The sequence below is a fragment of the Rattus norvegicus genome, chromosome 10 (assembly GCF_036323735.1).
Source record: "Rattus norvegicus strain BN/NHsdMcwi chromosome 10, GRCr8, whole genome shotgun sequence".
NCBI classification, from domain to species: Eukaryota; Metazoa; Chordata; class Mammalia; order Rodentia; family Muridae; genus Rattus; species Rattus norvegicus.
In genome coordinates, this window is record NC_086028.1 from 52,338,036 (window position 1) to 52,349,540 (window position 11,505).

General features: G+C 43.1%; 1 long non-coding RNA gene across 1 annotated transcript; it reads left to right on the forward strand.

Annotated features, from left to right (window-relative positions):
- Positions 1–383: 383 nt before the first annotated feature.
- Positions 384–4,187, forward strand: LOC134480700 (uncharacterized). The gene is made up of 2 exons (XR_010055387.1): positions 384–1,023; positions 1,940–4,187. It is a non-coding gene; the product is annotated as an uncharacterized LOC134480700 (long non-coding RNA).
- Positions 4,188–11,505: the final 7,318 nt, after the last annotated feature.

The following is an 11,505-nucleotide window of genomic DNA, read 5'->3' on the forward strand; positions in this document are numbered from 1 at the left end:
AAGGTTTCTTAAGTCAAGATGTGCCTTAGAATCAATGGCATGTCAAAGTTAAGCTGGTAGAGAATTTTTATTCTCAGAAGTATGATAAATTACAGAACACTGAAAATTGGTAACTTCTAAGTTTTTTTTTCTCAAAATTGTTGCTTACAGCCATTCCGACTGAGTACTTCTCCTGTAGTTCCTGCTGTGGCAGGGCTCCTAACACCTGACTAATACTTAGATATTGGGCAATCTGACATCGCTCTGATTTCATGCCCTACAAAATTACTTTCCCCAACAACTGTGCCTTGGAGTCACTGAAGACAAGTTAATCTGGCTGTCAGACTCTAGTCCTGCTCTCTACAGCTCGGCAGTTGAGGCTTCAGCCTCCATTAAGAGGCTCAGCTAGGCCACACAGCCGTAAGGCCTCTGTAAGCCGGCTCAGGCTGCCAATTCTCCTCAATCTCTGTCCTGTCCTAATGACTAGTTTTACAGGATGGTGAGAAATGTCAGCCAAGTCGTTTCCATTCCCTCAGATTAGTGTGAAAGATAACTTCTGTTGGTTCATTTAGCATCAATTCACCACCTCATCATCCCATGCAGTCCTCAATTACAGAAGCTGAAAAGTCAAGGGGCTCGCTCCTAGCTTCCATGGTTGTGGTTATGCCACGTGACCTGTCCTAGCCAATGAACATACTACAATGGGGGAACCAATGGGTAAGAAGCTTCTTATCTTCTGTTACACCACCGCCCTGTGTTTTGTCTTGGACTTAAGTGGGATGGCTGAGTGCAGAGATCCTCTCTGAAAGCTGCTAAAGAACAAGAATGAAGAATGCCATACCAAGACGGTAGAGAGGTGAAACAGAAACAGCCTGGAAACAAGCTATGCTTACAGTTTTAAGGACTCTGTTAATCACATCGTCACTTTTCTAGAGGTCCTTAACTACTAGTGATTCATGATGAAATACCTATAGGTTAAGTACTGTGTTTAGAGCTTGCTTCAAAGTCGTTCAGTGGAAGCTGCTGGAAAGAATACATGCGCAGGTAAATGAAATAACACCAACAGTCGTGAGACTGGATACGGACACACCAGGGCAACTCTAGTTTCATATGTGTTTTAAATTCTCCATTAAGAAAAATGTCTAAAAGACCGGAGATCATGTGACAGCTGAGAGTTGCCCAAGGAGACCTGGTGACCAGAGGCAGTGAGGTGTGGGCTGGATTCTGAACTTTCCAAGAGCTCGTGGACAAACTGATGAAATTTGAATGCAAACTGTTTAATAGTATCAATACAAATGTCTTGTTTTTGACTAATGTGTTAATGTGAGGGGAAACAAGGTAAAATGCACATCAAACCAAAACCTTTGGGTCATCTTCATGGCATTCCTGTGACTTTAATGTTACTCCAAACCAAAAAAAAAAAAAAATAGAGAGAGAGAGAGAGAGAGAGAGAGAGAGAGAGAGAGAGAGAGAGAGAGAGGAGAGTTTGGCTTTCCAATGGAATTACTTAATGCTGAGCAAATACTAGCAAGGGCCCACCGCAGAGCCCTCATTATGTGAGAAAAAGAAAAAAATAACTCAATGGCAATTTTTCGAGTATGCTACTTGCAATCCACTAAATATGAGTTGATAAAATATGCTTATTTGTCTGGTGCAGTTAGGTCTTAAAACTCACAGCTAAGGACAACAGCTCGAAGTAGCATGCAGCAGTTTAGAGGCCGTTCTCTAAGGAGCCAGTTCCCTACCCACGGTGCTGGCCAGAGGCATCTCTCCAGCAGAACTCACATGCCAACCTCACCCCGCCCCCACCCACAGTGTGTAAAAGGGAGCCGGGCTATGAAGAGGAAAGGCTGGCTGTCTCTCTCAGAGCTTGCCTGAAGCAGACAGGGAGTAGCTCCTGTGATGTAGGATCAGGAGAGATGTAATAGTTTTCTTTTGTGTCTCAATTCTCCATTTTCAGTGCTTTACAGCTTCAGTTCTTCAGTTCTCCAATGAATCGGTAAATGCAACAGAGCCGGGATCTCATACAAAAGCAGTAAAAATACAAATACACAGTAAAGTAATAAAGATGTGCGAGACACACATGAAAAAAAAACCATGAAACTTTGTCAGAGAGAAAAGGAAAAGCTGAATGTAGACAGCATCACTGTGTTCTCTGACGGAAAGACACCGAGTGGCTTTCATCTTAAAAATATTGCCGGCCATAAATGGGGTGCAGAAATGAACTAAATTGGCTTGTATTTCTCAATGAAAAACATAGCTGGGGAACACATTTACAAGATAACAGAAGAGAAACCTCCCATGATCAAAGGGATCCTAGAAATGACCCCCCCCAAAACACCAGCCATCAAAGTGAAAATTGATAAATTAGACTCCATCTTAAGACGATGCTCTGGAAGAGACTTTGTTAAGAGAAGAAAAAGACAAGCAACAACCAGGCCAAAGCAATTACATATCACATGTAACAAATATGAGTGGCTTTTTCTGCTACAAAAAGAAACATGGGACCCTCGATGCAGCATCAGTAAGGATGTCAGGAAAAGATATAAGGAGATGGACCAGCGGTTGAAGTACCTGCTGTGTATTCAAGAGACTTGTATGTATCTCCAGAAGCCACATAGTGCCAGTTGGACATGGGGACTTGCCTGGGACTTGTCTGTAATTCCTGCCACAGAAGCTGAAAATGGGATCTTCAGAGCAAGCTGATAGTTACAATACCTTATGGAGGCCTCTGAATTTGACTGAGAGACTCTGACTCTCAAATGCAAAATCCATTGAGGAAGATTCCTAATATCATGCCAATACATGCACGTGCATGTACAACTGCCCAAAACTGGGTACACACATGTGACCACACATAAATGCATTTATACAGCACACACACACATACACACACACACACACACACACAGAGAGAGAGAGAGAGAGAGAGAGAGAGAGAGAGAGAGAGAGAGAGAGAGAGAGAGGAAAAATTACTTCAAGGATGCATCATGGGGACTTTAGCAGTGTAAGGCCCTATGTGACCACACAGATGGCTCAGCCAAACAAAGAATCTGCATCCAGAGTATATAAAGAATTTAAAAATTTACTAGTAATGTAAATTTACTACTAATGTCTTAAAACTAGGCAGCAATTGGCATAGATATTTCTTGAGAGAAGATATGATGGTTCAGAAACACATGAAAAGATGTTCAACACTATCAGTCATTAGAAAGTCACCAGGGAATCCCACTGAGATACCATTTCACACTTACAAGAATAATTTCAGTGGAAACTTAAATGCAATACCAGCAAGGCTGGGCTGCACATGCCTTTATATCCCAGCACTTAGGAGGCAGATGCAGGTATGGGTGTCTGTGAGCTCCAGGCCAGCCTTGACGTTGTTTTAGGCAGTGTCCTATTACTGTAAAGAGATCCCAAGACCATGGCAACTTGTATAAAGGAAAACATTCAATTGGATCTTGCTTACAGTCTCAGAGGTCTGGTCCATTATCAGCATGGCAGGCAGTATGGTGGCGTGAAGGCAGACATAGTGCTGGAGGAGTTGAGAGTTCTATATCGAGAGAGAGAGAGAGAGAGAGAGAGAGAGAGAGAGAGAGAGAGAGAGAGAGAAAGGGAGAGAGACAGACAGAGAGACACAGAGAGAGACAGAGAGAGACACAGAGAGAGACACAGAGAGACACAGAGAGAGACACAGAGAGAGACACAGAGAGGGAGACAGAGAGGGAGACAGAGAGAGAGAGAGGGAGGAGAGAGGAGAGAGGAGAGAGATTAGATGGATAGATAGATAGATAGATAGATAGATAGATAGATAGGTAGATTCCAAAGACCACCCCTAATGACACACTTCCTCCAACTAGGCCACATCAACTCCAACAAAGCCACACCTCCTAATCATACCACTCCCTGCTGACCAAACATTCAGATCTCTGAGCCTATGGGGAACCATTCTGATTCAAACCACCACCATTATACAGAGCTACAAAGAGAAACCCTGACTCAAACAAACAAACCTACAAACAAAGAAACAAAATTATAATACAAGCTGCCAAACATAATATGGAGGAGCTAATACTTATACTGTTGGTACCTGATCTGGAACAGTTTGGCAGTTTCTTATGTTAGATCTATACATGTTTGTCAACCCTTGATTTAATTCCAGGAAAAAAAAACATATGTATGTCCATAAAAGCTATTCTGTGTCTTGACAGTGGCTGTGTTTACAGTAATTTATGGTTATATTCAAAGTCACAGACCTGAACGTTGCCTTCTAAAACTAGTTCTATGTTCATTAAAGTTTCTCATGTAATTTTGAAGCTGGGATGGGAAGTAAATACTAAAATTCAGCCAGAAGAAAAATCATACCAGAAGAGAGAAGATATTTTGAACAGAATGTCCGAAGACCTATTCTTCCACTTGCAACCTTTTGTTGTGATTATCATGGCTAGAGTGTGGAACTGGTAGGAACTCAGAGCTGTGGGCACAGAACACAAATCAATGGGAGAAGCTGAAGCCAGCATATACAGGTTTGACAAACTTAGTTCATGAAAACTTTAGTACTTTCAACCATACACAGATGAGCTGTGCTCAACTCACCCTATCCAGTAAGTTCTTCAGGGGCAGATTCAACCAATCACGGATGGAAAATGTTTGTATTGTATGTGTACTAATTATGTACAGACACTTTCCTCTTGTTATTTCCCAAATTTTTGGGTCTAACAGATATTCTATGGCATTTATACATTGCATTAAGTATTATAAACAGTCTCATAAGAGGATGAGGGAAGGAGCCAGGAAAACACCAGGTTAACTTACACAGGAGACTTGAACACTGATGGGCTGTAACACCCAGTGGGGCCTTAGACTCTATCCCCCTTGAATACCAAGGAATGACTGGATTAAGTAATTTGAAACTAATATATAACTATCATTGGGAATTATATTTAAGGGCTGGAGAGGTGACTCAGAAGGTAAAAGCAATTGCTGCCAAGCCTAATGACCCAAGTTCGATCCCCAAGTCCCACACTGTAGATCAGGGGAACTGTTTCCTGTAAGTTATCCTCTGACAGTCACACATATGCTGGGATGTACATGCTTCCCTCCATACTGCTAAATAAATACAGAAAATAATTTCGAAGTAAACTTTAAAACTTCACATTATGCTAAATTAAGTTTTAGATGCCATAAAAAGAACTAATTATATAAAACAAGATCAAAAAAGCATTCTTCAGTATGGACGAGAGAGTTCATGTCGGTATAGTTTCTAATGGAGAGAGAGAGAAAGATAGGAAGGCCATCAGAAATAGAATATATTCACACTACTGGGCCCTGAGAGATGGCTCAGTGGTTAACAGCACTGACTGCTTTTGCAATGGGTTCAGTTCTCAGCACCCACATGATGGCTCACAACCATCCACAACTCCAGTTTCAGGGGATCCAATGCCCTCATCTGACCTCCACGAGCACCAAACATACATGTAGTGCACATACACAATGCATGCAAAAACAATACATATAAAGTAAATTAAATTTCAAACAAAGAATGCTGTATCCTGCGATCTTAGCTATGATGACCAGTCTGGCTGTTATTTTTAGTGCCAACCAATAGCTAATGCCTAGGTCTACAGAGATGCCTTGGTAATCATTTTCTGTGGGGTTTATAGAGGTAAGTCATTTAGGAACATTGTCAATAATACAAGAGATGGTGTTGGGTAAGAGAGGGAGGGAAGGAAAGAAAAGACAAAAGGGAGAGGAAGAGGGAGAAGGAGAGGGAGAGGGAGAAGGAGAGGGAGAGGGAGAGGGAGAGGGAGAGGGAGAGGGAGAGGGAGAGGGAGAGGGAGAGGGAGAGGGAGAGGGAGAGGGAGAGGGAGAGGGAGAGGGAGAGGGAGAAGAATGTCTCCATTGGAGAAACCCTCTGTACACAAAAAGCAGGAACAAGTATTACCCTCCTGGCCTTACACAGGATGCTGGAGGCTTGGGTAGTCACATGATCTGACTATAGTTGTCTTACTAGGTCTCATGATTGCCCAGGCCTCTCCCCACCAGAAGGTGCTCCCCATGGAAGACACAAGATGAGATACATAGAAAAGCCCATCTTATCTCAGCAGAGGAAGAATTTGAAATACACAGTTCTGAAAAATGCTCGGTTCCCACACATAGAACTCCTTTTGTTAAAATTACTAATGTCTCTAGTAATAAGAATGGAATTTAAAATGATTTTAACAGAATAAACGAGAATACGGTCAGGATAAATCAAGCCCTGCGTCATGTTTTAAAGTTATCTTCGGTGTTCATAATTTTACTTGTGAAACATACTGCTACAGGGGAGACATTCCTCAAGTTGTGCTCCTAATTTTAAAAGTCCTTTAATAGCGCGTGGGTTAATTGGAGCTGCATTGGGAAGTCCCGCTGAGTTCATTATCGCAAGGTTGCTTCTAAAATTGTCCCTAGGACAAACAAGGCCTTACTACTTTAGGTAGACACAGCTCCCCACAAACAGCCAAGAGTGAAGTGTTTTAGAATGGAATATATGTAGCATTGTTCATAAAGACATTTATAGCTTTAAGGTTATGAGTCAATATTTCTTGAAACCATTAAAAGCCATTTTTTTTTCAGCACAGCAGGAAATTGGTTTGCTCTTGTCACAAAGACTCTAGGAGTGTCAGGTGAGATGGTGCTGGGCAACTGCTGACGATGTATATGGTTTATGTAAATAGTGTCAACCTTCCTCTCATCCTCCGAGAAGAAAAGAGGGCCAGCCAAGGACCTATCGCCTTCTCAACGCTGCTGCAGGAAATCTAACATTTGAACCAAGTACCTGAATCCTTCAGGGGTTCCTTTCAAGTTTTCGGGCCAGCCTGAAATTTTCATCCTGAGTGATTATTTCTAGCTAGGTTGTGAGTTGAAGGGGTTGAAGATGAGGTAAAGATGTTCTAGCCATGTAACAGCTAATTCAACACACTGGGTCAAGCATTTTCTATGCACTGTGTCCTCTAGTCACCACACAATTACAATCAGGAGGGATCAGAAGCCGTCAAAAGGTTTTCTTTACAGCAGAAAGTGGTCAAGGCAAGGACACATGGCTTGTAACATGGCTTGTCGAGGTACTGAGAACAAGTGACATCTAGGCTCTCAGCATTTAATGGGACCTACACTACACCTGCACCCCCACCCCAAAGCTCAGAGCACTTTGTAGAAGAAGGGGTGAGTTAAGAGTCACACTAAAGAAAGGAGGACTGGTAAGAACTATGTCGCTTGTGAACTCACAATAGACGCTGTTGCCTGCATAGGGCCCACAAAGCACTGAACCAGTAAACATTTAGTCACTCAAAGGGCTTGTGGGGCCCTGTCTCATGCAGGGAAGCTAATGGCAGTCAAGGGCTGCCCAAGAAGCCATCGCTTTCAGTGCTGGAGCCATTGGTGAGTTACCCACAGTACCAATGCATAGTGTTACAGCTGTGCTCGGGAGTGGCTCTAAGTGACCCCTTCTTAAACACATGAATCATGAATAAAGACAAACAAAAAGATGGGAAAGTGGGGTGGGGACTTGGTGGGAGGGAAGAAGGGGTTGGTGGAGGTAAGAGGATGATGAGAAGGGTTGAGGAATGAGCACGACCAGAACAATTTACACACACACACACACACACACACACACACACACGCACGCACACACGTATGCATGCACGTACACATGCACGCACTCAAACACTCATACACACACACGTGTGCACACGCACTTGCACACTCACACACAGATAGAAGGTAGATAGATAGTACATACTATACTTTAAAAAAGAGTTTCAAAATAGTTAGGCAATATGGTCCGATGTGAGCTGTCTGGATCCACAGAATCCTAGAGCATGGCTCGTCAGCAGAGAACAGGAAGTGGACACCAGAGGTTGAGGCCTACGTTTCAAGTAGCAACTCTACATTAGATTTGTATATTTCCTCCATCACCATCTCCGTCAAGATGTTGACTGTTTTCCCTGTGCACAGGAGATGGCTTCTGTGGTCAGACCATGGTTTGAATGAGAACTGTCACATGTGTTCGTTGAGGAGTAAAACCAGTAAATTTATACATGAGCAAATAGAGAAATTAAAGACCATCTATTTGGTAAGAACCTTGCAGATCTGGGGAGGGTGAGGAGGGGTTGGAGTTGGCTGTTTTGAGGACTTACAGTGGTCCCCCTCAGCATCACTTGCTTCTAGCTCTGTTCTATCCTCTATGCAGAAGGATGCCCTTTCTTTATTCTGTAGGCAGAAAGTTCTGTCCTCGCCATGCAGCAGAAGTTCAGTAAAGGGCAGAGAGCTCCACAGAACAACTTCTCACAGAAGAAAAAAAAATCAAAATTTAGTTTGTTGAAAACATTTGAACTTTCCAAGTCTGACCTTTTGGCGTGTTTTTCAAAATTCTTCATAGGCAGATCTCCAGCTGGAAAACTCTTTGGTGACCCGCAAGTGCACGATCTGTGAAGTAACTGATGCTTGGCAGTTAGGGCCATCTTCAGAGGGATCTTCATCTTCCGAGGGCCTGTCACAGTTACTTCTTACAAAAGCCATCAGATATGAGAGATATGCTTGCTCATTACCCAACTTAAGAGGCTCACAAAGTCCCTTCCTTCCTTCCTTCCTTCCTTCCTTCCTTCCTTCCTTCCTTCCTTCCTTCCTTCCTTTCTTTCTAGTTCAACACTCTCAGGGGTGTCCAGACCATGTGTAGGTACCAAGATAAGCCCCTGAGATGGAATAGTGAGCTAAACTGACCCCCTGTGACATTGTGATATTTATCAAATGCTAGTACTTTCTTAAAGATTTCCTGAATTCTCTGTATCTTCTGACTCAAACTTTAGTGCATACCCAAATCCTAGATTTCGAGCTTCATCCCTAAGTTTCTGATGCCGTAGGTCAGGGATGGGGCTTGATAATGTGTGCAGTTACCAATTCCTAAGTGAGGCTGCAGCTGTGGGTCTGGGGACACTTTGGGAGCTGGTGTCCAGGATACAGAACTCTAGAATCTGCAGATAGTTCTTACTAACCCAGGGCTAAACATCACAGAAGAACCATGTACTTATTAACGTATGGATTGCAGTGTGTATAGGGAACATTGAAATAAGCATAGATGTTAGCATTGTGATCAAGAAATCCACATTACAACAGGAAAGACACAGGTTTTCATAGACAATTCAGACGCCTTGCTGAATAGGTGTTATATGGTGGGCATTTCAGCAGGGGTGGGAATGGCTGGAGAAATCTGCTCATTTTGGAAACGAGTGATCTTTGGACTCATTACAGAAAAAACAACAGGGAAAATGAACTCAAGGTCCCTTTCCTTCAAATATGTTACAGGCAGCAAGTTCAAACATTAGTGACAGTGCTTGTCACCATTTCAGTTGGGCATCTCCAGAGAACAGAATCTGTATAACAAATTGATAGGTGGCTGGATTGCACAGTCTTTGTAGAGAGAAAGACATTTTGAGCTGTAGAACCAAGACCAAAAGGTTGAACAGGACAGTTCCTAGAAAGTCCCAAATTATATAGATTTGAGACAAGGTGTCACTATGCATCCCTAGATGTCATGAAACTCACTCTGTAGACCAGGCTGGCCTTGAGTTCATAGAGATCTGCCTGTCTGCCTCCTGGATGCTGAGATTAAGGCATCACATTCAGTGTATCACCTGTTCTTCGTGCCAGCTCAAGTCATTTGCTTTACTACGACCCCAGGAGGGAGTGTCTATCTAACAGCCACCCACCCCATAATGAGTCTGCACCATCCAGGAAGGATGGAACTCTGCCCTTCCCACCGTCTCTTTCCTCCTAGCTGCAATGTACTTTTTTGCTAAGTATGGGCATGTGTGCTGAGCACATTAATCAGATCCCTGTTACTTTGACAAACACCCGAGACAGTCAACTTGCAAAGAGAAAGGATTATTTTGGCACCAGTTCGAGATGTTCCATGACCGATTGGCCCCATTGGTTTGGGCCTTCGGAGAGGCAGCCATTTGCCTCATGATGAGGTTAACAAGAGAGGACAGGAAAGATGTTACCAAAGGTGAAGAACACATTCCCAGTGGCCAAAATTCCTTTTAACGACAGATTCTACAACCAAGCTGGAAACTAGTCTATGAGCTGTTGGGAGGCTTTTCAAACACAAGCTACAGCAACATGAATAAGAAACATAAACCTCCCCAAAATGCATGCAGGCAGTGGAGTTCAGTCCACCAGATCTTCACAGGCTTTCTAATGTGAGGACTCTTCAGGATTAGCTAATTAATGTTTTCCTACAGGGTATGCTATACTGTGGTGATATCAGTGGTGTTTAATTTGCTTTTCTTATTCACTCGAGGGAGAAAGAATACAGGAAACGAAGCTGTGCCTTCCAATAGGCCAACCAAAACAAATGAATGTGTATGTGTTTGCTGGTGATTTATAATAAAAAAGGAACAAGGAATGAGAAATCCCATAAAAACTTCTGTGTTCAATTTTCCAACTTGATTGGAACTGGGTCTCCAGCACTTGGCTTCTGGAAGCAAGGTCACTGACTTCTGTCCTGTGGTCAGTTTCTTGGATCATGCCAAGTTTCAGCTTCGTCACAGGACCAGAGCTTTGGATGGCATGCCCATCCTTCCCTTCAAGTAAAAAAAAATCCTCCTTCCTCCCCAAGCTCTAAAAATACACCTGGGCCTTGGAGCACAGCCTCCTTTCAACAGCTCCTCTTCACTGGAACAGTGGCTTGACCTGGAGCAAGCTGAAACCAGAAGGAAAAAGAATGTTTGGTGGAAGCTGATGTACATGTGGGTCTCCTTGAAATGTCCAGTTTGCAGAAAGAACAAAAAAAAATCTTTGCTTCCTCAGTCATGAGATCCCAGCCCAGCTCCACTCTTTGCTTTACTTTTCTCAGGGAGGGCTTGGATGTGGTATTTTTAGTTTGCTTTTGGTGGGAGATGATTTGGCAAGACAAGACCAAAAGCAACTTGACTTTTCATTCTTGCAGCTGAAATAAAGAAAACAGAATTAGGCTACTTGGTGACTTCTTTTTTCCAGTTCAAGGAGTTAACTTTAGAAACCTCATTGTACTCAATTGAAATAAAATTCCTCAAAGAATTGGTAGATGGACTTTAAGCTGTGTAGGAGACTATTCAAGAACTCCATGGTGTACTATTCTGGATTCATGCCAATGCTACCTGAGAGAGAGAGAGAGAGAGAGAGAGAGAGAGAGAGAGAGAGAGAGAGAGAGAGTTTGTCTGTCTGTCTGTCTGCATCTCAGTGTGTATCGCTCTGTGTATCTCTGTGTCTGTCTCTGTCCCTCAATGTCTCTGTCTCTCTGTCTCTGTCTCTCTGTGTGTGTTTGTGTGTGTGTGTGTGTCTGTCTGTCTACGTCTCTGTGTCTATCACGCTGTGTATCTCTCTGTGTCTGTCTCTGTCTCTCTGTCTCTCTGTCTCTCTGTCTCTCTGTCTCTGTCTCTCTCTCTCTCTCTCTCTCTCTCTCTCTCTCTCTCTCTGTGTGTTGGAACCTCACATACACTGAGCCAG